Genomic DNA, 22,401 nt, shown 5'->3' on the forward strand with positions numbered 1-22,401 from the left:
CTAAAAGACCAATACTTTTTCTCCCCTGATGTTCATGATAATGTTACACTTGTCCACAATACAGAGAAAACTAAAATAGCTAAGAAGTTTCAAAGTGTGTAAGAACATATGAGAATTTCATTAGTTTTGGATGAAACTAATGCCCACTGTTACAACCAATAAGGAAACTGAATTTTTTTATTTAAAAAATTATATTTAATAATATTTAGCAAAGATGGAGAAAGTAATATCTACATTTATGCCAGAATCACTAGATAGATAAAAATGATTTATTCACAAAATATTTAGCTGTTTGATAGCATTGCTCTTATGAGTAGTAAGTGCCAACTAAATGTCAAAACAATGTACTTAAATTTTAAGTCTCTATGGTCTTATTGCTTTATCTGTTATACACAAGTAGTGTTTATTTTTGATGCTATTCTTTGAGTCTAATGAAAACAGTCTCTTTACTGATACAATGGAACATTTCAGGCCTAGCAATGGACTGAAAACATTTTCTGGTGTTTGATTACATAACCATACCCTAGAGATTTCATTGTTTTAAAATTAATTATTTATATACAATGCTAGCATACATAATGCATTCTGATTACATTTGACAATAAATTTTATTTCAACAAATTACTCATTTTTAGTTATATTTGATGATGATCTACTTAAAATCTACTAAGTTTGCAAGAAATCTTAGTTCTTAAATAGATACGACCATTTAGATTACACTTTAGTTTAATTTTTGAATACATAGTTTTAGTTTCTTAAGGAGTAACAAAACGTAGAGACAATGAACTGTTCATGAAATAGCAAAACTAATTTCTAAAGAAAGAAATTTTAGAGATTTACTTCAGCCATTTTCTAATTTAATTTTTAACAAATAATCAGATAAACATGTCTATCTTTACAAATTATTTTTATATTGTCTTGAAAAATTGAAGTAGTTTTATTTTAAAGATTCAAAATTGAAAAGATGGAGTTAAGAATTAGAATCATGTCACAAGGCAAGTATTCAGATAAGAAATGATTACTTCCTAACCTTTAAAACTTTAAGCTAAATGTGCTACTTGTTTCCAACTGCAGAAAGGAAGGAACATACATTAAAATCTGAGAAAGAGCACTACTAAAATAAACTTATTCTGAAAAGCAATTACAGTTTATCTGCATAATTTTTATGTTTCTCTTAACAAATTAATTTATATTTTATATTCTTTTTTAAACATCCTATAAAATAATACTTTAAAACATATTTCTGGTCATTCTGAATATAAAAAAATTCAATTTTGATGTGTATAACTGAAAATTAGAAACAAATTGTTATTTATTTTACAGTTTTAATTTTTGTCTGTTAGCTTCAAGCTTTAAGCCATAAAAAAGCAGATATCTTAATTATGATTTATCTTTGTAAATTAGCTAAATGTTAGCTACTACCAGAGCAAGATACATTTTTAAAAAGTTTTAATATATGATCCTTAATTTATTGTATCTATGTGAATGATATGAAGTAATACATTATGCTTTTTGAAACCATCCCCATGTATCATGTCACTGTGGAACAACTGGATTATTTATTATTTTTTAAACAGTCATCAAATATAGTGTACTGACATGTTTTATTTCCCAAGCAACTTGAACATGGTGTGTGGTTTTTACATCAATCCACAGTTACCAGAAGTTATTTTCCATAGAAAACAATAACAAAAGTAATTGACAAATCGTGTTTGCTAATGGAAACAACATTGCATTATTTTCTAGTAATGTGGCAGCTAGAATACCATCACTGATCAAAGTCCACAAAAAAGTAGCCAAGTATACTTGTTATAACTCAAGCCTGATAATTGTCAGAGCACAAGAAAAACTCACATTCACTTGTAATAAGCCCCAGAATGGTGGAGCTCTATTTAAGTCTGATTTATTCAGTAGAAAGGTCAGTGAGGCAGCAAAAGCCAATTATTTTTCTATAGTTGAACCCATATTGATTTTTATACCTGAACTTGTTTAGTGGCCAGTCCTTGAATATCTGCAGAATGTATTTTCATTTGGGACCTAATGGTAGGTAGACAGAGAAACTGATAGAGCAGACAGAACAACAAAACTGTCAAACTACAGGGTCTAGGAATATTTTTTTAAATGGAGCAGTGGAAGTGGCTTCCTTCTCCAAAGGATCCATTGGAAATCAGAGAGAGAATGATTGTATAACTAAGACATGGAATTTTTTTCAGACCGTAGAAAACTCTTATCATTTTAGGGTAAGGCTTTTTCTTCCCCATTTAGGTTATCTAAAATAATTCTCCTTACTCATAAAATATGTGCTTAGCTATGACATTAAACCTGTAAAGACACTAAGTGTTCAGATGAGAGAAAATGACACAGCTGGGGCCATTGAATTTGCACATCTACATATAAAAGAAAGAAAAAAATGTAAAATGTAACAATATTTGACCCTATGGCTTGGATTGAAATTGATCATTATTACTATGAATCACCAACATACTCTTCCCAAGTAAACCATAATTTAGAAAGTTAACACAAAATCATTGACTACAAAGCTGTTAGAGATAATTTACGCTACTTAATCTCTCACCCGAGTTTCAAGGATCATGCAAAGAGACTGTCAGTTTCCAAAATTATTTCAGCTAATGATAGAAAGAAGTCTAGAACCAGTTCATCAAAGCTCTGTGAACACTGCAGTGTGTGCATTTGTCCATCTCTGTGGGTACATCCATGTCAGTGTATGCACATCAGTGTGCATGAGTGTTCCTGTATGTATGTGTGACAGGAACAAACACATGTCATGAATAAATGGTTTTATGTGTGTAGATTTCATTTTCCAATTGCCTGTTTATATGAAGCACAGACTAAGCACAAAATGTCTGGGACCCTTCAGCTTTCTCATTGTTGGACTATGATTAAGTCATCTAAAGACTCCAGACCTCAGTTTTGTCACTAGTAAAAGAAATATACCCATAGTACCCATCTTCAATTGTTGTTTTCAAGAACAGTGTCTGGAAGAAAATAAGTGCCTTTAAAATATTAGCTATTATTTTAAAATTATTGTTTGATTAAATGGAAACTTGTAGTGTTTAAAGTTTTTCAAAAATTTTACTGAAATCCTGACACATTGTTTACCCTAAAAAGTAAAAGAATCAACAACAATAAAATGTCTGTCTTTATCTCTTATATATAAAAAGCAAACAATCAAGAGAAAAATTTAATGCTACCCCAAAATTTCATTCAGCTATTCAATTACTCAATGTAGTTGTTAATTAATAAAAATGTATTTTTTCCTCCTGCCTGTAATTTAGATTTTAGGAAAGTATTCTCTTTGGGTAACATGGTAATAATTCTAAAATGAGTGACTGTATTCTAATTAATTTTAAGAGAAACTATCATGATTATTGTCACCTATTTAATGGCTCATTGAATTTAGCATCCATATCAGTTTCCACTTCTACAATTCCATGGGAATGGATATAATAAAGTTTAGTAATAAAAGTTAAAGAATGTGCAGAAATGATGACAGACTAGTTGTGCACTATGCATGGGTTTAAAGAACTTTCTATCAGCTCAAATTTGTACTTTTTATATTTTGCTCCATATTTTTATACAAAATATTTATACACATTAGGACATTTGAAGAAAGTTTTAAAGTTGTCACATGTATTTTCAACTATGAAGAAACAATTATAAACATTTTTCAAATAATTATTTTACATTAGAACTAGATTTTTAAAATACGCCCACTCATCATAAAAGAAGTGTAAAAATAAATGGGTTAAGTCAGCTTTAAAACTGAACATTAATATCCTTTAAAAAAAAATCCTAGGCTGGGTGTGGTGGCTCATGCCTGTAATCCCAGCACTTTGGAAGGCCAAGGTGGGCAGATCATGAGGTCTGGAAATCGAGACCATTCTAGCCAACATGGTGAAACCCTGTCTTTACTAAAAACACAAAAATTAGCTGGGCATGGTGGAGTATGCATGTAGTTCCAGCTACTTGGGAGTCTGAGGCAGGAGAATCACTTGGAGCAGGGAGTCGGAGGTTGCAGTGAGCAGAGATCGCACCATAGCACTCCAGCCTGGTAACAGAGCAAGACTCCGACTCAACAACAACAACAACAAACCCAAAACACAACAAAACAAAACCTAAAATGTGGTCTTTTTCTTTACTAGAACAGGTATTGACAATCCCTACCTTATGAGCTAAATGTGGTCCACTGCTTGCTTTTGTAAATACAGTTTCATTGGAAGGACAATACTCATTTGTTTATACGCTATCTGTGACTGCTTCCATGCTGTAGCAACAGAGGCACAGAGACAGTCTAGTCTAAAATATTTACTCTGAGGCACTTCACAGGAAAAGTTAAGAACATACAGATTTTTTAACTACTTTAAACTATTTTAATCTAGTTAGATTTTTGAAAATCTACTTTATTAAGCTACTTCAGTTCAGATTTTTAAAAATCTACTTTAAGCTATTAAACTACTTTAATCTAGTTAAATTTACCATAAATTTTCTCTGCATTCTTGCATAGTTACGTGTTGCTTAAGGACAGGGATATATTTCAAGCAATGTGTTATTAGGCAATTTCTTATCGTGTAGATATCATAGTGTGTATTTACACAAACATAGATGATATAGCTTACCACATACTTCGGCTATAAGTGATAACCTATTGCTTCTAGGCTACAAACCTGTACATCTTGTTACTGTATTTAATGCTGTAGGCAGTTGTCACACAATGGTAAATATTTGTGTCTATAAACATATCTAAATCTACAAAAGGAACAGTAATAATATGGTATAAAGGATGAAAAATGGGACACCTGTATGGGGCCACTTACCACAAATGGAGCTTGCAGTACTGGAAATTGCTCTGGGTACTCACCCAGAGTACTCACCCAGTAATGAGTCAGTGGTGAATAAATGTCAAGTCCTAGGGCATTATGGTATACTACTGTAGACTATATACATTGTACATGTAGGCTGTAATAAGTTTATAAAAAGATTGTATTAAGAAGTTAATCATAACCAACTGTAACTTTTTGCCTGTGTTAAAACCTTATGGGACCATCATAGTATATGTGGTTTATCACTGACTGAACCTTTATTATGTGGCAAATGACTGTAAAAGCATCATCACTAGTCTATCCAAATAGACATTTTTCTCTATCCAGTATCAAAAAATGCTAAACGTACTAAAACCACATCACTCTTAGAACTTTTACACTGTAAGTTACTTTGAATATAGGATTTAATATACTCTACATGTATAAATTGAGGAATATTCTTTTCACATCTCTTTTGAGCATTTTTATTGTGAAAGAATGTTGAATATTGTCAGATGCTTTTTAGGCATCTATTGAGATGATCATGTGATTTTTATTCTTCACTCTTTTATTCTGGTATATCATATTTATTGATTTTGTGTATCTTGGACTATGCTTGCATTCCAGGGATAAATCCCACATGATCATGGTATATGATATGTGAATGCGCTGTTGAATTCAGTTTGCTGATACTTTGTTGAGAACTGTTTGCACCTGTATTCATTAAGGATATTTTACAATTTTTTTGTGTGTCCTGTTTTTGGTATTAAGTTAATGTCAGCCTCATAAAATGAGTTCAGAAGTGTACCCACCTGCTCAATTTTTTTGAAGACTTTGAGAAAGACTGACGCTAATTCTTCTTTAAATGTTTAGGAGAGGTCATAAAGTTCTGAGATTTTTTTCTGATATATTTTTATTACTGATTCAACCTCCATACATGCTATTGATCTGTTGAGATTTTCTATTTCTTCATAATTCAGTCTGAGTATACTTTATGTTTCTAAGATTTTTTTCTGTGTGGGATATTCCCGTGTGAGACCCCCAAAAGGCATGGGTCTCACTATACAGTAAGCTTGATCCCAAACAGTTTCCTGCTGCAGGCAGTCGAGCTATTGGAAAGAAGGAACTGAAAGATGACTGATCAGTTTCTAATATTAACCATGATATCATTTGGGCTTAAACTATGCCCACTTAAACTAGACTAAGTGACTCCCTACCAGCAACCAGTTTCTGCTTTTAACTTTTATGACTCTTTCTTTAAGAATAGCTTTAACCTTTACTTTAATTGCATGACTGCCTTGTACCCTAGATAATGGTTTAACTGTGGGGATATTTGCAAAGCAAATGCCACTATACGGATGGCTTTGATCCCAGACTCAGAGACTCCTGAATAGGGGGAGTTGAGATAAGTTGAGTCAGGAGCAGACAAAGGAGAATCTGGTTAAAAAATATTCTGATGAGCAAAACCAGAAAACCTTTTCACATGTGAGTCCTAAAACAGGATCAAACCAAAAATACCTGCAGCCATGAGGAATAATGTCTGGATGTAAATAAGCTTTGTGATCATAGGAAATTCTATTACTTTTTACAACCACTGATTGTGTATCTGACTTCTCTATTGTATAGGCCATGTAAGGTATAGATTTGCATTTCCTCTTGCAATGATGTAAACCAGAGCAAAGAAAGTGTATTTATTCCTGGCCTTTGAAAAATAAATTTACTGTTTAGACACTGCCTTCTCAGCCCTCCAGACCCCTGCTTCCTGTCTCCCTTTATTTCTATAAGTGCATGCTCTCTTCCAGGGTTTTGGGACCCTCTTGCAGGTCAAGAGATCCCTGGCAGATGTGCCGTCCCAACCATCTCTGACATTTTTCTATTTCTTCTAGTGTATCCAATTGGTTGGCATAAAATTGTTCATACCAGTCTCTTATGATCTTTTGTATTTTTGTGGTATTAGTTGTAATATCCCCTTTCTCATTTTTATTTTACATATTTGAGTCTTTTTTTTTTTTAGTTTAGCTAAAGACTTGTCAATTTTGCTTATCTTTTTGAAAAACAAACTCTTAGTTTTGTTTACATTTTCTGTTATTTTCCTAGTCTCCATTTCATTTATCTGCTTCCTTCCTTCAGCTGACTTTGGGCTTATTTTGGTCTTCTTTTGCTAGTTCCTTGATGCAACATTAGATTGTTTATATGAGTTGTTTCTCTTTTCCAAATGTAGACATTTTTTTACTTTAAGTTTTCATCTTAGAACTGTTTTTGCTTCATTCCATAAGTTTTAGTATGTTGTGCCTCCATTTTCTTTTCCATTGTCTCACTATGTTTCGTGTGTCCATTTTTATTTGTCTCGAGATATTTTCTAATTTTTGCAAGAACAGTTCTCCAGGTGACCTTGGTCCAGCCCAGTTCTTCTCTCATTCTTTCTTGTAATTTTCAAGACTAATTGTAGAATATGCAGAGAATGTAATATCCTCTGTTAGGGAAGAACTACCTGAAAAGGCTCAGGCCTTGTTTCTGTTCCTCCGAGGGAGGAACAGAATGTAATGCCTTGAATTAAGGAGAAATAATCCAAGAAATTCTGGCATTTGTTTCTTTCTCCCCTAAAAACAGGATGTCCTTTAATACTTTTCCCAGTGTGTCTCATGACCTCTGAGGTATATAACCCAGCGTGGGCTGCATTTTATGGTCCCTCAGCTATGGGGCAAAGTCGGGGACATGCAGACAAGACTCCATCCACTGTAGGCAGCTCTTCTGAGCCTTGGAAGACCAGCTTATAACTGATCTGAGATACCTTTTTCCCATGCTGCCTATCTGTAAATAATAAACCCACACTTCATAACCTATGTATCAATGTGTTTTTTCTTTAGGCAAATAGATATTCAGTGCATGGTGGACTTAAACAGTGGTCCACCATAAAGCATAATTATATGAACTTCTATTTCTAATGGTTGGCACACTGTTGGTCTTTGCTCCCACACAATGGGAGTCCACTCATGGGATTGATAGTTAGTAATCCTGCTTCATAATTTCCCTTCTGATTTTTCTTTGACTAAGTGGTTATTCAGAAGTATGTTTAATTTCCATGGATTTATGCATTTTCAAATTTGTTTACTGCTGCTGATTTCTAGTTTCATACCATAATAATCAGAAAAGAGAATGAATTTTCAATCTTAAATTTGTTAAGCCTTGTTTTGAGGACTAACATATGATTTATTCCAGAATATTTTCTATGTACATTTGAAAAGAATGTACATTCTGCTCCTTTTGCATGGAATGTTCCTTATGTGTCTGCTGCATCCATTTGGTCTATAGCGTTGTTCAAGTCCAATGTTTCCTTATTGGTTTTTGTCTGGGATGCTGTATCCATTTGGAAAGTGAAGTGCTGAAGTTCCCTACTGTTATTGTACTGCCACCTGTTTCTTCCTTCAGTTCTGCTAATATTTGGTCTATTTATTTACATATTTAGATGTTGGGCTCATATATACTTGCAATCACTATATTCTTTTGATGAATTGACTTCTTTATGAATATATAATATCCTTCTTTACCACTTGTAGGAATTTTTTGACTATTTTGTCTGATATAAGAATAGCCAACTCTGCTCTCACTTAGTTTCAATTTACAGAGAATATTTTTCCATTTCCTCATATTTAAGTTAAATGTGCCCATTAAGCCAAAGTAAGTTTTTTTTTTTTTTTTTTTTTTTGTAGACAGTATATAAAGTTCAATCTAGTTTTAAAAATACTCATTTAGCTGCTCTGTGTCTTTTGATTGGAGAATTCAATCTATTTATATTTAAAATAAATTTTTATAGGTAAAGACTTACTGCCATCATTTTGTTGACTGTTTTCTGACACTACAACCATTACCTCATTTCATTCTTTTTCTCTTGCTGTTTTCCTTTGTGATTTGATGTTTTTGTTTTCCATTTTTTACTTACATATTTATATTTATTTTGTTTTGTTTTTGTGTGTGTCTACAACAGGATTCTTCTTTATGGTTTCCATAAAGCTTATAGAAATCATCTAATAGTTCTAACAGCCTATTTTAAGTTGGTAACATCTTAACTTTGCATACAAAAACTCTGTAGTTCAACTTATCTTGCACCTTGTATTTTATATTATTGATATCACAATTTATATTTTCTATATTGTGTATCTATCACCAAATTTTTATAGTTATTTTTAATCCATTTGTTTTTTAACTTATTTATTAGCATTAAACATAATAATAAAGCTATGTATGGCAAACCCGTAGCTATCATATTCAGTAATGAAAAGCTGAAAGGTTTTATTCTAAGATCAGGAACAAGACAAGGATGTGCACTACCATAACTTTTCTTTAGTATAATACTGGAAGTACTAGCCAGATAAATAAGGCAAGAAAAAGAATTAAGCATCCATATTGAAAAGAAAGAAGTAAAATTGTTTCTTTTGGTAGATAAAATAAACACTAAAAATCCATTAAATATTGGTAGAGCTAATACATAAATTCAATAAAAGTTTCAGGGTATAAAATTAACATACAAATCTGCAATATGCCTATTTACTAACCATGAATATCTGAAAAATAAATCAGAAAAAGAATCCTGAACATATACCCTGTGACTCTAAAATGAAAGTACAAAGTACAGGAAAAAAGTGACTTCCTTGCCTGCAGGCCTATTCTACAGGTTTTGGATTTGCCCCAGACCCACAATTCTGTGAGCTTATTTCTTAAAATAATTTTTAACATATGCACAAAATATGGAAAAAAAGTTTCGAAATATATAGTTTAAAAAAAAGAAAAAGAAAGAAAATGTGGCATATATATATATATATATATATATATATATATATATATATATACAAAAGAATACTATTCAGCCTTAAAAAGAAACATTTGTCATTTGAGACAACATGGATGAACCTGGAGGTCATTATGCTAAACGAAATAATCCAGGAACAGGAAGACAAATGTTGAGTGATCTGACTTATATGTGGAACTTAAAAGAGCAAAACTCAGGAGTAGAGAGTAGAATGGTGGTTACTAGGGCTACAATACGGGAACATAAATTGTTTAGAAGGTGCAATGTTTCACTTACATAGGAGGAATAAATTCTGAAGATTGAATGTACCTCATGGTGACTATAGTTAGTAACACTGGATACTATACTTGAAAATTGCTAAGAAATTAGATTTTAAATGTGCTAACAGCACACAGAAAAAATGATAAGTATATGTGGTGATAGATATGTTAATTAGATTTATGTAATAATTTTATGATGTATACATATATCAACACATCATGTTGTACACTTTGAATATATAATAATTTTTGTCAATTATATTTTAATAAACTCGAGGAAACAGTAGTTTGGCAACTTCTCTAAGAGAAAATTAAATACAACAGAAAAAGCTAATAAATGTGTGAATCAAACATTATTTAATTAAGTAAAATAGAAACACAATGTAGTAATTTTATTTATGTTTTCACAAAGAGCTAAAGGAGGAAAATAAAAATGAAGGATTATGTTGAGTGATATGCCTAGTTAATTACTAAGGTGAAACCTCCAATAATTTTTTCAGAAAGAAAAATAATTATATCCCAAAGTTTGCTTAATACATGATTATCAGCAATGGAAAAGAAGTATTAAGCAATTCAAGTGCTTCTGCTCATGTTCCTTGAGGCATATTGTTTAGATAGGCTTTTAAGCTTGATCATATCAGAAACTCCCAGAATCTGATGGCAAATTGAAATCAGAAACCAAAATTTTTCACATGTAGAGTTACCAGTTAAGGAAGATAGGAAGTATAACTTTACATCTTGGCCTTTAAAAGTGGCTGCTGGCAAAGAGCGTGTGTGATAGTTTGAGAAAACAACTGATAGAGACAAGAGACAGGTAAATGCTGCCCGGGTCATTGTGTATAGGGACTTGTCTAATCATGCCCATGGTGAAAAATTCTGTCCTTTAACTCATGAGCAGTAAGGAAAATAATCAACGTGGACTGGCTCAGACTAAGGGACCACAGCGCACTGGAGGAAAGGAGTGCAGCCATTCAGAATACATACCTTTGCAGCGGGGAGTCAGGCCTCTTCAGCGTGTGTGTGATGGCCTGGTATTCAATCTGTGAGGCGGGAGACTGTCGGCAGAACCTCTTTCTATTTGCTGAGAGCTTTCTTTTAATAAATTCCACTCTCCTCACTTTCAATGTGTCCCCATGCCTAATTTTTCCTAGTCATGAGACAAGAACTTGGTTTTTAGCTGAACCAACGAGCAAAAAGTCCTGTATCACCACAAGGTGTCTCCACAACTACCCCTACCCACAATCAGCACACCATTATCCAGATGGAATGTGTGGCAAAAAGTTTATAGGAAAAAATCCTACAAAACATCACCAATACCTCAGAATTTTGATTTTGATGGGTATTTTAGACACCTCAGGGTAACGCCACAAATAAACCTTCGAAGTATAAGTCATTCCATATTACCCCTATAATGTAGAAGTTTTTAAAAACAAAAGAAAACAAAACAAAATGAAGGGATAACATAACTCACTGTTTTGGAATTTTATGTGCTTGATGAAATCTGAAATGAAGAATTTTTTTTTTTTGAGGTGGGGTTTCACCATGCTGGCCAGGCTGGTCTTGAACTCCTGACCTCAGTTGATCCACCTACCTCGGCCTCCCAAAGTGCTAGGATTACAGACGTGAGTCACTGTGTCCGGCCTGAAATGAAGAATTTTAAAAATCACTCGGGATTAAATATCTTCAGGAATACGTAGAATTTTTCACCATAGAATAAAAAAGGAAAAAAAAAATCCTCTGAAGAATGCCTAGCTATACAGAAAAAAAAACAAAAAACAACAACCCAGAAACTAAGCTTAAATGAAGCAACTGAATCTGCAGAACCAGAGGATGGGATGTATTTGGTATAGAAATAATGTGACCTCATTTGTTTCATTCTGGTAGAAATATATAGAAACAAAGTAAGTTTATGTTCAATGGTACCCCTCAAATAAATGTGTGTTTTCTTTGTCATGGGATCACGGTAGATTAAGGTGGTAGACATGGGTTTGGTACAACCCAGAGGGATAATAATTATAAGGGGGCTTTAATCAAAGTATCTTACTTCTCTGCATCACAGTTTTCTCCTTCATCTTGTTTTTCTCTCATCGTATCATCTACCTCAGTACAACATATGCAAACACGTTATAGAGACACACTTGGAGTTTTATAAATATGTCAGTTGTGAAATTAGGCAGACAACCTGCCTTTCCCTGTATTGTTAACGTCTCATAGCATTGCAGACAAAATTTTTGTTTAAATGACTGCTTAAGTGGAAATTGAGAACAGAGTTATTTTTAAAGTGATTTTTGGAAATTGAGAACAGAGTTATTTTTAAAGTGATTTTTTTCTTTAAGATATGTTATGAAAAATATTTTCATAGTTTTGTTATTTTAGTTATAACTACACTTTTTAGATCTATGCTTTTCTCCTAACACGTTCTGCTTTATCTTTTACAAGAAATTTTAATAAATCAATCTAGTCAGAGGTAAAATGTCCCATTTCATAAAGATTAAATGCCAATTACTATAACATATGGATTAATGAGGAAGTATTAAAATGATGTGTCCGCTCTTAACTTGATCCATGGTGATTTAACAAAAAAACAAAGGAATGAAGTTTTATGTTTCTAAACTTTCTGCGATTAATTCAGATTTTTTAAAGTTTAACACTAAGGCAATCAATTGAGATCATACCATAAAGACGTAATTTGCCAATCCCTTGTCTCTTAGCTGCTGATTCCGTTTTGAGTTCTGTTACTTGCAGAGGTTTTGGAAAGGTGGTGATTTCAGTGGTTAACATTCGCAGAATCTTCTGATAACGTAATGTTAAGTGCCAAGTGTTATTTTAAAGGATGGACAAAGAAAAATTGATTGGGAGAATTTAGGGGCAAAAGAAAAGAGCTTTAGTATTTTTATTATTAGCATAGAGTGTGGTCAGAAGCTTATGCTTTGATGGACAGAAAGCAATTTTACAGAAGATGACTTTATCTGTACTCTTCCAGTATTTCCCAGAACAAGTTCTAATCTCATTCATGATCTGTTTTGTGCACAGCTACAGAACAAGTTCTAATCTCACTCATGATCTGTTTTGTGCACAGTACTATACATTCTTGTTGAATATTGAAAACTTATACTAGTTTAAAATTTAATCTTGGTCCAGGATTTTATCTTTTACTATTTTTGAGAAAAAGATTGTTAATGTTAACCTATTTCAAAAATAAAATAGATAGACATAAAATAAATACTATCTTAAAACATGTCCACAAGAAAAAATATGAATCGATTCAGTTTTAAATTTAACGTTTTCTTTTATGGATAAAAGATTAATTCCTCATTCTACAGTTTCGATTGCACATTGTTATTTTTGATTGCTTTGGGTCTCACATTGCTAGAATTCTTTTTAAAAAATAAAAGATAGATGGATAAGACCAAAAAAAATTCCTTTAAAGAACCACAATTATATGTCTATATTTGTTTACATCATATTAAGAATATTCTGACTTTATGAATTTCTACTAAGAGAACTTTTGCACATATGGAGTGCACTGGTTAGATAAGGACTTAGAGTACATTCATATTGAAATCTTCCATTAAGGTTTGCATAGCATAAATCATTAAAACTATTAAAATTAATAGTTAAATCATTAATCATTAAAATCATTAAATCATAAATCATTAAAACCATTAAAATCATTAAAACTATTAATGATTTTTTTCTAAATTTCACCTGAGTTTATATCACTAGACTATTGACTTGCTAAATATTCAATTTCTAATACACGAGTCATATAATATTTTTTAAAATATGAGAACCAGAAGAAAGGTGGGATGAGCTATTTGTTTAAAAAGGAAGTTTTAATCTATTTTTCATTAAAATTATTGTTTTTCATATGCTTTTTAGGGAATTACATCTCTCTCTCTAGGACCAAGAAGCTGAACTGCAGAGCATAACTTAAAGTTTTTGTTCCGAGTTTGTGGTATCATTATGCTCTCTACAAGAGGGTATTAATCAGAAGTTCAACACAGAAATGTCACATCTCATATGTTTTCCTAGGAGGTTTTGGTGATGAATGTTCTCCAAATTGTAATGTCTGACCCCTCCGCATACCTAGAAGAAAGAAACACAGTTTTTAAAAAAAATCCCTTGGTTTGTGAGACTCCAGTAGTGATAACCATTCAGATTTTTTAAAGAAAATATACTGACTGATATTCAATTCTAAAAATATTTCTTATAAGATATAAGACTCAATCAGTATTTGCCAGACTGCCATGGGTTATGAGTTTTATTGGAAGTGACCTGAGTTAAGGAGGAAATGTGATATTTGGTGAAGTAAATAGGATTGCTCTTACTAGATTTCTGCATATTGCAAGGGGAATTTGTGGATGAAATTATTTTATTTCAATTAAACTCACCTTTCACAAGTAACCAAAATATTTTTAAAGAATTTCCAAAAATGAATCACTACTTGAATACAATAAGAATATAACAAAAACGATCATGAAAATGACAGAGCCAAAATTTCTATTACAAGTAGCGATCTTAGCCTCAGTAAAAGCATACTGCTAATAAACTTACCTAATATTTTGCTAAAAGTTGCAAAAGACCACATAAAATTATGTAAAATACAGAATTAAATCAATTTGTCACCAGTAATAAACTTTGTCTAACTTTTACAGTGTGTTCAGATAATGGGTAAACATATTAAAGAAAGTGTGTGGGTAATAAAAATTTTTAAACATTTGAAATAGGAAGGCAACCAAAACATTTTTTTCTGCAATAATTTAAAGCCGTGTGAACCTCAATCCAAAACTTAAAAAATATATATAATGCTATGTTTAGAATGTTCTTTCTATGTTTCATACTTAATGACCATAGGACAGTTTACTAAGTATTATACTAAATATATTCATGTTGGAAAGCACTTTTGAGATTACTTACTTAAAATTAAAAGAAAGTTAATATTCTGACTTATTGTAAAACAAATGGCTCAAATCATACTTAGAAAATAGTATGCCATGGGAAATAATTTATTTTTCAGCAAATTAATTTTTGAAGATATATAAAAAATACCTCTAATGGTTGGAAGAATCAAGTTTTTTAAAAATGTCACCTAGGATGAGAGATTATTCACAGTGTTGGATAGAAGTACTCTTTCCTGCCAGTCAGAGCATAGTATTTTTGTGTATCAATAACAAAGTACATGAAAAAATATGTTTGAGGTGAGTCATTAAGTAAAAGACACATTGGGAAAGATGTATTTCTAACAGTAAATAATGTATTCAGAAATTCAGTATTTGATGCCAAGCCAAGTATGTATTATTGTTAAGTGTAAAAAACATGTCTTTGGTTACACTTTAAAAAAATCATGGTACGGTTATATAGCCTACTCTCTAGATAACATTTAGTTACTATATTATTAACAAGCAAACTATTACAAATGAGAAGCTGGAATTCCTAACTACATCATGTCTACAGTAGATCTTATTACTGACAGTTTTACTTAAGAAAGGGGGAAAGGAGAGAGAGAGAGAGAGAGAGAGAGAGAGAGAGAGACAGAGAGAGAGAGAGAAACCTAAAATACAGGAGACTTTGTACCTGAAAGAAGTTTCTTAGATAACGCGTAAATATTGTTCAATACAAAAATATGTTATTCAGTTTTCCTTTAAGAATGTACAATTATCTTAAAGTTGAAATCCTTTTATAATGATGATAAAATCTATCATGTGTATGTTACTTAGTAGATACTTTCAATCTATTTTTTCACTGAAGGTAAAGGTTATTCATTAAAATTATTTAACTTTTTATTTTGAATTAATTTTAGATCTACAAAATTTTATGAAGATAAATAGTACAGAGTTTTCCAATATCTTTATCCCCATCTGTATTAATGCAAGCATCTTACATAACTGAAATCTAGGAAACCAAATTGCAGTTGACCATCAGCCATCTTTAAATTACTCCAATCTGTGGCAGTTTCTCATTTTCTATGAGTTTTTCATGATCGTGAAGGTTTAAACAAGTACTGGTCAAGTATTAATAGAACACCCCTTGATCTGTGTTTGGCAGATCTTTTTATCACGACTAAAACAATATCACAGATTTTTGAAAGAATACCACGTAGGAAAACTGCCCTGCTCATTGCATCACATCAGGGGCTACGTGATAGTAACGTGTTTAGCCACTTAAATAATTTTATATTTTCTCTCTTGATCACGATGATGATGATAATTTTACTGTATGTTTTTGAGATAAGTTCTCACTCTGTTGCCCAGGCTGGAATGCAGTGGCACAGTCAGGGCTCCCGGCAGCCTCGACCTCCGGGGCTCAAGCCTCCTGGATAGCTGGAACTGCAAGTGCGTGTCAACATGCCTGGCTAATTTGTTTTGTTTTTAATAGACACAGTTTTCACCATGTTACCCAGCCTGGTTTTGAACTCCTGGACTCAAGTGATCCATTTTCCTTGGCTTCCTAAAGTGTTGGAATTATAGACTTTATCCATTTGCCTGGCCAGTCATGACATTATCAGAGTTGTGTGAGTAGACAATTCACTTTGTAATGTGTTTATAAATAAAGTGTTGTAGTTTATAATGTTTAATATTGAATGTAGAATTTGGATAATTTTTAAAAATTAAGTCCAATTTGTAACTAATAGAGCTATTGAATAATTATTTTAAATTTGTAGTATGATCCCTATGTGACACTGAGCCAGTGCAGATGTGTAAGGAATCTTAAAATAAAACATATAGCATATATTACTTATAAAGGTTAAATATTCCCTGTATCTCTATTCTCTTTCCATTTGTGATAACTAAAATTAGTGACAATACTAATATCATATCTCAAATTTGTATGTAGATTTAGATATGGCAATAATCCCAAATGTATACTATACTTACTGAATTAGTCATCGGGCACTGAAAATCTTTATCTCAGCCACAAAAACTGAAAACGAAATTAACAAATTTGCTTTTTCCTTTCTGTTTCATCCATAGTCATTATATAAATAAAGAGTGAAATTCATCAAACTTTAACAATAACAGACTATAGAAACAAATACTGCCCTTGTTATTAACATTTTGCCACTTGAAAAGACAGTACAGTGTAGCAAAAGCAAACGGTTTTTTTCTTTTAATTTTTTCTAGAATACCATAGTAAACAATTTTTGATGTTTGGGGGTTTTATGTATTTTATATTTGTTTCTTTTTAGGATGACAGCTTTTTTCTCCGATACATTTTTATAAATGTCTTGACTTACTGACACAATTCTTCACAACAAACTCACTGCTTATATTATTAAACCAAAGGTATTCATTGTCTGATGTGCTGGAAGCCAGTACGATGACACCATGTTTTTGAGAAAAGAAAAGCTTTATATTGAAAGTCAGTTCACAGGGTGACAAAGGTCAAGCTCAGATCTGTCTCCCTGTGCTGGCTTCAAGGTAGTGTTTTTATTATAAAAGTTTCAGGGAGTAGATTCTGAGATTAGCGGGTGACTGGTAGAAGGAAAGGGGAGATCTGGAAAGTCCCTGGGCATGCACAGTTCTCTCTTCCTGCTACCTGACAAGTCATATGTACAATTAAGAGAGTAGTAAGGTAAGCCTGAAACATATGGTGGAAATTCAGACTGTGACATCAGCAAGCTCATTCTACACAAACTCCAATTGTCCATGTTAGTTTCAGTAGGTTTCAGTCAGATTTTTCTTGATCTCACAAGAAAGGGGGAGTGTCAGTGTTTTCAGCCAGTTGCTTATTTTCTTACCTGGTATCCTGCTATCTCAAAAACTTTTCTTATTTACTGCTTTCCTACTCTTTGGAACACAGTTTCAGTTCCAGCTTTTCAGCAAGTTGTTTCATTTTTATCTGCTACCTGTAAGCCCAAGAATTTAGTCATTGGATTCTTTAATTCGAGGCAAGATTTTACTTCTTTATTTTTGTATATTAGATTATAAAGCATTCTTAAAATTGAAGCTATAAAGTCTTATATATGCAAGTTATTTCCTATGTAAAATACGGTAAAGCATTGAGCATTTCAAAGCCATTTTTTTCACTCATAAGGGTAAACCAAAATAAAATTCCAAATCCACCAACTGACTGCTGAATCCTCCCCTCAGCCAAGGTCATTCCAAATTATCCTGAAAAACTAGTTCAGGCCATGATGGAAAGTGGAGAGTCAGACATGCCTCACAAATATGAACACAAAGACCTTAGGAGTGATAGAATAGACTCTTTAAATCTGATATAAAATATTTATGATTTATTTTCTCTGAAGCCTGCTACCCGGAAGGTTCATCTGCATAATAAAACCTTGGTCTCCACAACCCCTTATTGTAACGCAGACATTCCTTTCTATTGATTCCAGGTCTTTAGATAATAATTCACTCAACCAATTGCCAGAACAGAAAATCTTTAAATCTTCCTATGACCTGGAAGTCCCCCACTTCAACTTGTCCCGCCTTTCCAGAAGGATCCACTGTACATCTTATTGATTTATGTCTCATGATTTCCTAAAATGTATTTAACCAGGTACACCATGACTACTTTGGGTACATGTGGTCGGCACCTCCTGGGGCCATATCATGGGAACATCCTTAGCCTTCACAAAATAAACTTTCTATTGATTGATACCTGTCACAGATACTTTTGATTTATACAAGGAATTGAGATAATACTAATTTATTACTTTGATGGGTTTGCCAAAAGAATTAAATAAAAAGCATAGGTAATAAATAAATATTTATTAGCAGTAAAACAATGTACACTTATGGAGGACTGCCTGGCTTGATAAATGGATAAATAAAAGGATGTAAAAAGGACTGACTGAATGAGTGAACAAGCAAGCGGATGTAAGTAACATAATTCAAAGTCATCTGCAATGGCTGTCACCTTGGGACACCTAGGCTTATTTCTTCACCTTGATAGACTGATTCCATCTGATGTCATAGTGGTGGTACAGGATTTTCACCCTTTCTACATTTTCTACCTTCCCTTTGGTCAATAGTCCCCGCATTTAAAACTGAAACTCATTTGCAGTTCATGTAGTCTGTCATTTCAAAATAAAAACCAAAAAGATCTCAGCAACCAGTTAAGGCTGTAATTACTCTCTCACATTTTTATGAAGTTTGATTAAGATCTGTGTGATTTCGATTTATAAGTCTAGGATTTCACTGATCCACTTTAAGTGTTCTTAATCCCTTTTTCTTTTTCTCTACATATTCCTTACTACTTCTGCCTACTAATCAAGCTGCATTAAAAAAGAATGTTCTTTTTTTTTTGAGACAGAGTCTCTGTCACCAGGCTGGAGTGCAATGGCTCAACCCCTGCTCACTACAACTTCCGTTTCCCAGTTTCAGGCAATTCTCCTGCCTCAGCCTCCAGAGTAGCTGGGACTACAGGCACGCACAGCCAGGCCCGGCTATGTTTTTTAGTAGAGACGGAGTTTCACCATATTGGTCAGGGTGGTCTCGATCTCTTGACGTCATGATCTGCCAACCTCAGCCTCTCAAAGTGCTGGGATTACAGGCATGAACCAAAGCACCTGGTCCTAAAAAAGAATGTTCTAATCACCCTTTCCCTGAAAACTGATCTTCTAATATGTTAGGTGATACAGGCATTCCTCTTTTTAAGAAAATATTTTCAGGTTTTATGAACATTTTTGGGGGGGATAACAAAGTTGCAACTGAAACTAGATTAGATTTTGTATCCACTGGAAATCGGAGTTCTATAACATCACCTTAAGGAATCTAAACTTTTTCCTAGTTTTGTCTTTGGTTGCTATGTGCCTTATTCATGAAAATGTACACTTATTTTCATGCCTAATCACATAGACACACAGTTTGCTACTCATTTTCTACTGAAGTGAAAGGAATGTGTTTCTTTTACAAATATTATTTCTTCATTTATTAAGAGCATGGATGTCTTGAAAATGGTTTTCTGCCTTTCAAATTTTTTATTTACCTGTGAAAAAATTACTTATAAGCAGTGTCTAATTAAAATTCAACATGTGGCTGGGTATCATAGATGTTACAATTCTCTGCACTTATGAAAATGATTTGTCTTATCTTTGAAAGCAGCTTCACTTAGAATGGCTGGCTCACTCTAGAGAAAATCTTTCTGAGTAAGCATAATGGAGGTGGGTATGCTATCTTGATATTTGTACATTGTTCTACTTGGGTTACATGAATGGCAAGTATATAATGTGGTCAAAATCAGAATGAAAGTTGATGTATTTTATTATTTTTATGTTATGCATCAGTCCTTCAGAAATTTTCTTGATATATTTATGAATGCAATTAATTGGCTTACCTGAAAATACAACTTGCAGCATTCTAATTTTCACTCTTGTTGAGTCAACACTTTTAAATTCGAGAAAGCAAGTAAACATCTCTTGATTGATCTCTGTTTGTGTGTATATACATACCAATGTTAATAAATGGCCATGGGGAAACTGTATGTTTTATAATTTGTTTTCTAGTGAGAATAGTATTTAGCTTTTGTGCAAGCTTTGTTACAATTGTTATTGAATTCTCATTTTATTGCCTATGTCACAAAATAATTTACTGATGCAGCTGTTATCATAGATATTTTTGTAAGAGTTTAGGTTTTGAGTATTTCTTCAAACATCTTGCATAATTAGTCTATATAACGCTATCTCATTTCTTCAGGGTTCCTGGACCAGATGTTAAGGTGTTTTGTTAGAAACCAAACCCCTTCTGGTTAGCTGGGTAGCACTGCACAGGTGTTACAAACACTATTGTATGAGATAAAGCTTGCCTTCTTAAACAAACACTGTACAATGAATTTATAGAGAATAAATGATATTTTAATTAAAAATAAACAAAGGACTTTTTGAGCAGGAATATAGATAGAGTAGTAGGCATATACATTGTTGTTACATGTTTTATCTTTCTCATTCAGCTTCCTTGCTTTTACAAGATCACATTAACAGGAAAAAAGACTCAGCAACTGAAAATATACATCTCTTTGTAAGCAGTAGAAACTACTACTATTTATATAAAAAAAAGTTTCAGTTCATGAATACACGAAAGACTTGATTTAGAAATACATGAATTACAAGTCATTGCAATCCTTTCCTCTCCCAAGCCACCCCAACACTCTGGCCTACCAGTCTCTCTCCATACCAAAACTCCAAGTGTTGCCTCTGTGGGAGCAATTAGGAGACTGAAACAAAATGAAACAAAATAAGTGAAACAAAACAAAATGAAAACTTGAAGTTTTAGAACTCTGTGAATTTTGATTGGGAAAGTTAAAAATGTTTAGAATTTGGAACAACTTAGGTATTGAACCCTAAGAGTTCATTCAGCTGGCTGGAGAAAACAATTCTACCTCATATTTCACAAATGCTTATACTTGGTTCCCTACACTACTTTCTAATACGTACATTAGAAATTGTAAAAGCAAATCTGGTGTTGGATTCATGTGTATGCAACTTGTTTGAGAATGTTATGCTTGATTTAATCAATGCTCTAATATTTTTGTTCTAGCTGATTAATTTCTACATAGTTTATTAAAATGTCATAAATGCCTACACACATAACAGAATGCTTAAAAATGCAAAGAAAAATGCTAAATGTTGGGAAACAGAGCAACTCTTTAACCAAACTCCAAGTAGATTAATACACACATAAACATGCGTGCATGCACGTGCCCTCACGCGTTCACACTGGTATGTTAGAAGGATGCTCCTTTTTGGGCCTTTTGTGTTCATGCACATTTGTCTTCACACAAAGGGTAACCTTGCTTATTGCTTTCTATAAAATTGGCAGATTTCCTCAGCAGCAGTGCAAAGACTGCCACGTGCTTAGTAGTTATTTGTGCCCACTATACCACCCTTCTGGGACCTGGAGCTAGGGAACCTGATGTAACTCTGCTGATGTTCATGATGTTTGCTATGCTAAACAATAAACTGCCTTGTTGGATCAGTTAAATCTCATTTTGCACTTTTGGTATACATAGGGTTGTAATTGGTTTACACCATGACATTCTGTATAAAGACAGGATTCTTTCATAATAGTAAATAAAATAAAAATATTCTAGGTAGGAGTATTGATTTATCTGTCTTTCAGAAATTGCAGAAATTATTCCAATTCTATGTATTTATTTAATCATTTATTTTTCTGCCAAAAGGGAATGAATGTTTTGAGAAATGATATAGAGACGGCAAACTGGAACCTTGGAAATTTTATTTATTTTTATTTTGATGTCACAAAGAAGAAATTAGGGTAACAGCAGGACACTATGGCTGGGAAACTTGGGGAATCAGATATGCAAACAGATAATGTATGACAATATGAATATATATTATATATATATGTATATATAATATATATATATTATATATATATGTTTTACATACCTTAAAGTGTTACCTAAGCCTAGATCTATATCTAGAAAAGTGTGGAAATAACTGATATTTTCTCCTTTCTCTTGATTCTTCTTGCATCAAATGTTATCCCCAGGATAAAAATGACCATGCTGTTACTGCAAGTAGATGTCAAATACAAGTAAATTACAT

The sequence above is a fragment of the Saimiri boliviensis genome, chromosome 16 (genome assembly GCF_048565385.1).
Source record: "Saimiri boliviensis isolate mSaiBol1 chromosome 16, mSaiBol1.pri, whole genome shotgun sequence".
In the NCBI taxonomy this organism is placed as follows: domain Eukaryota; kingdom Metazoa; phylum Chordata; class Mammalia; order Primates; family Cebidae; genus Saimiri; species Saimiri boliviensis.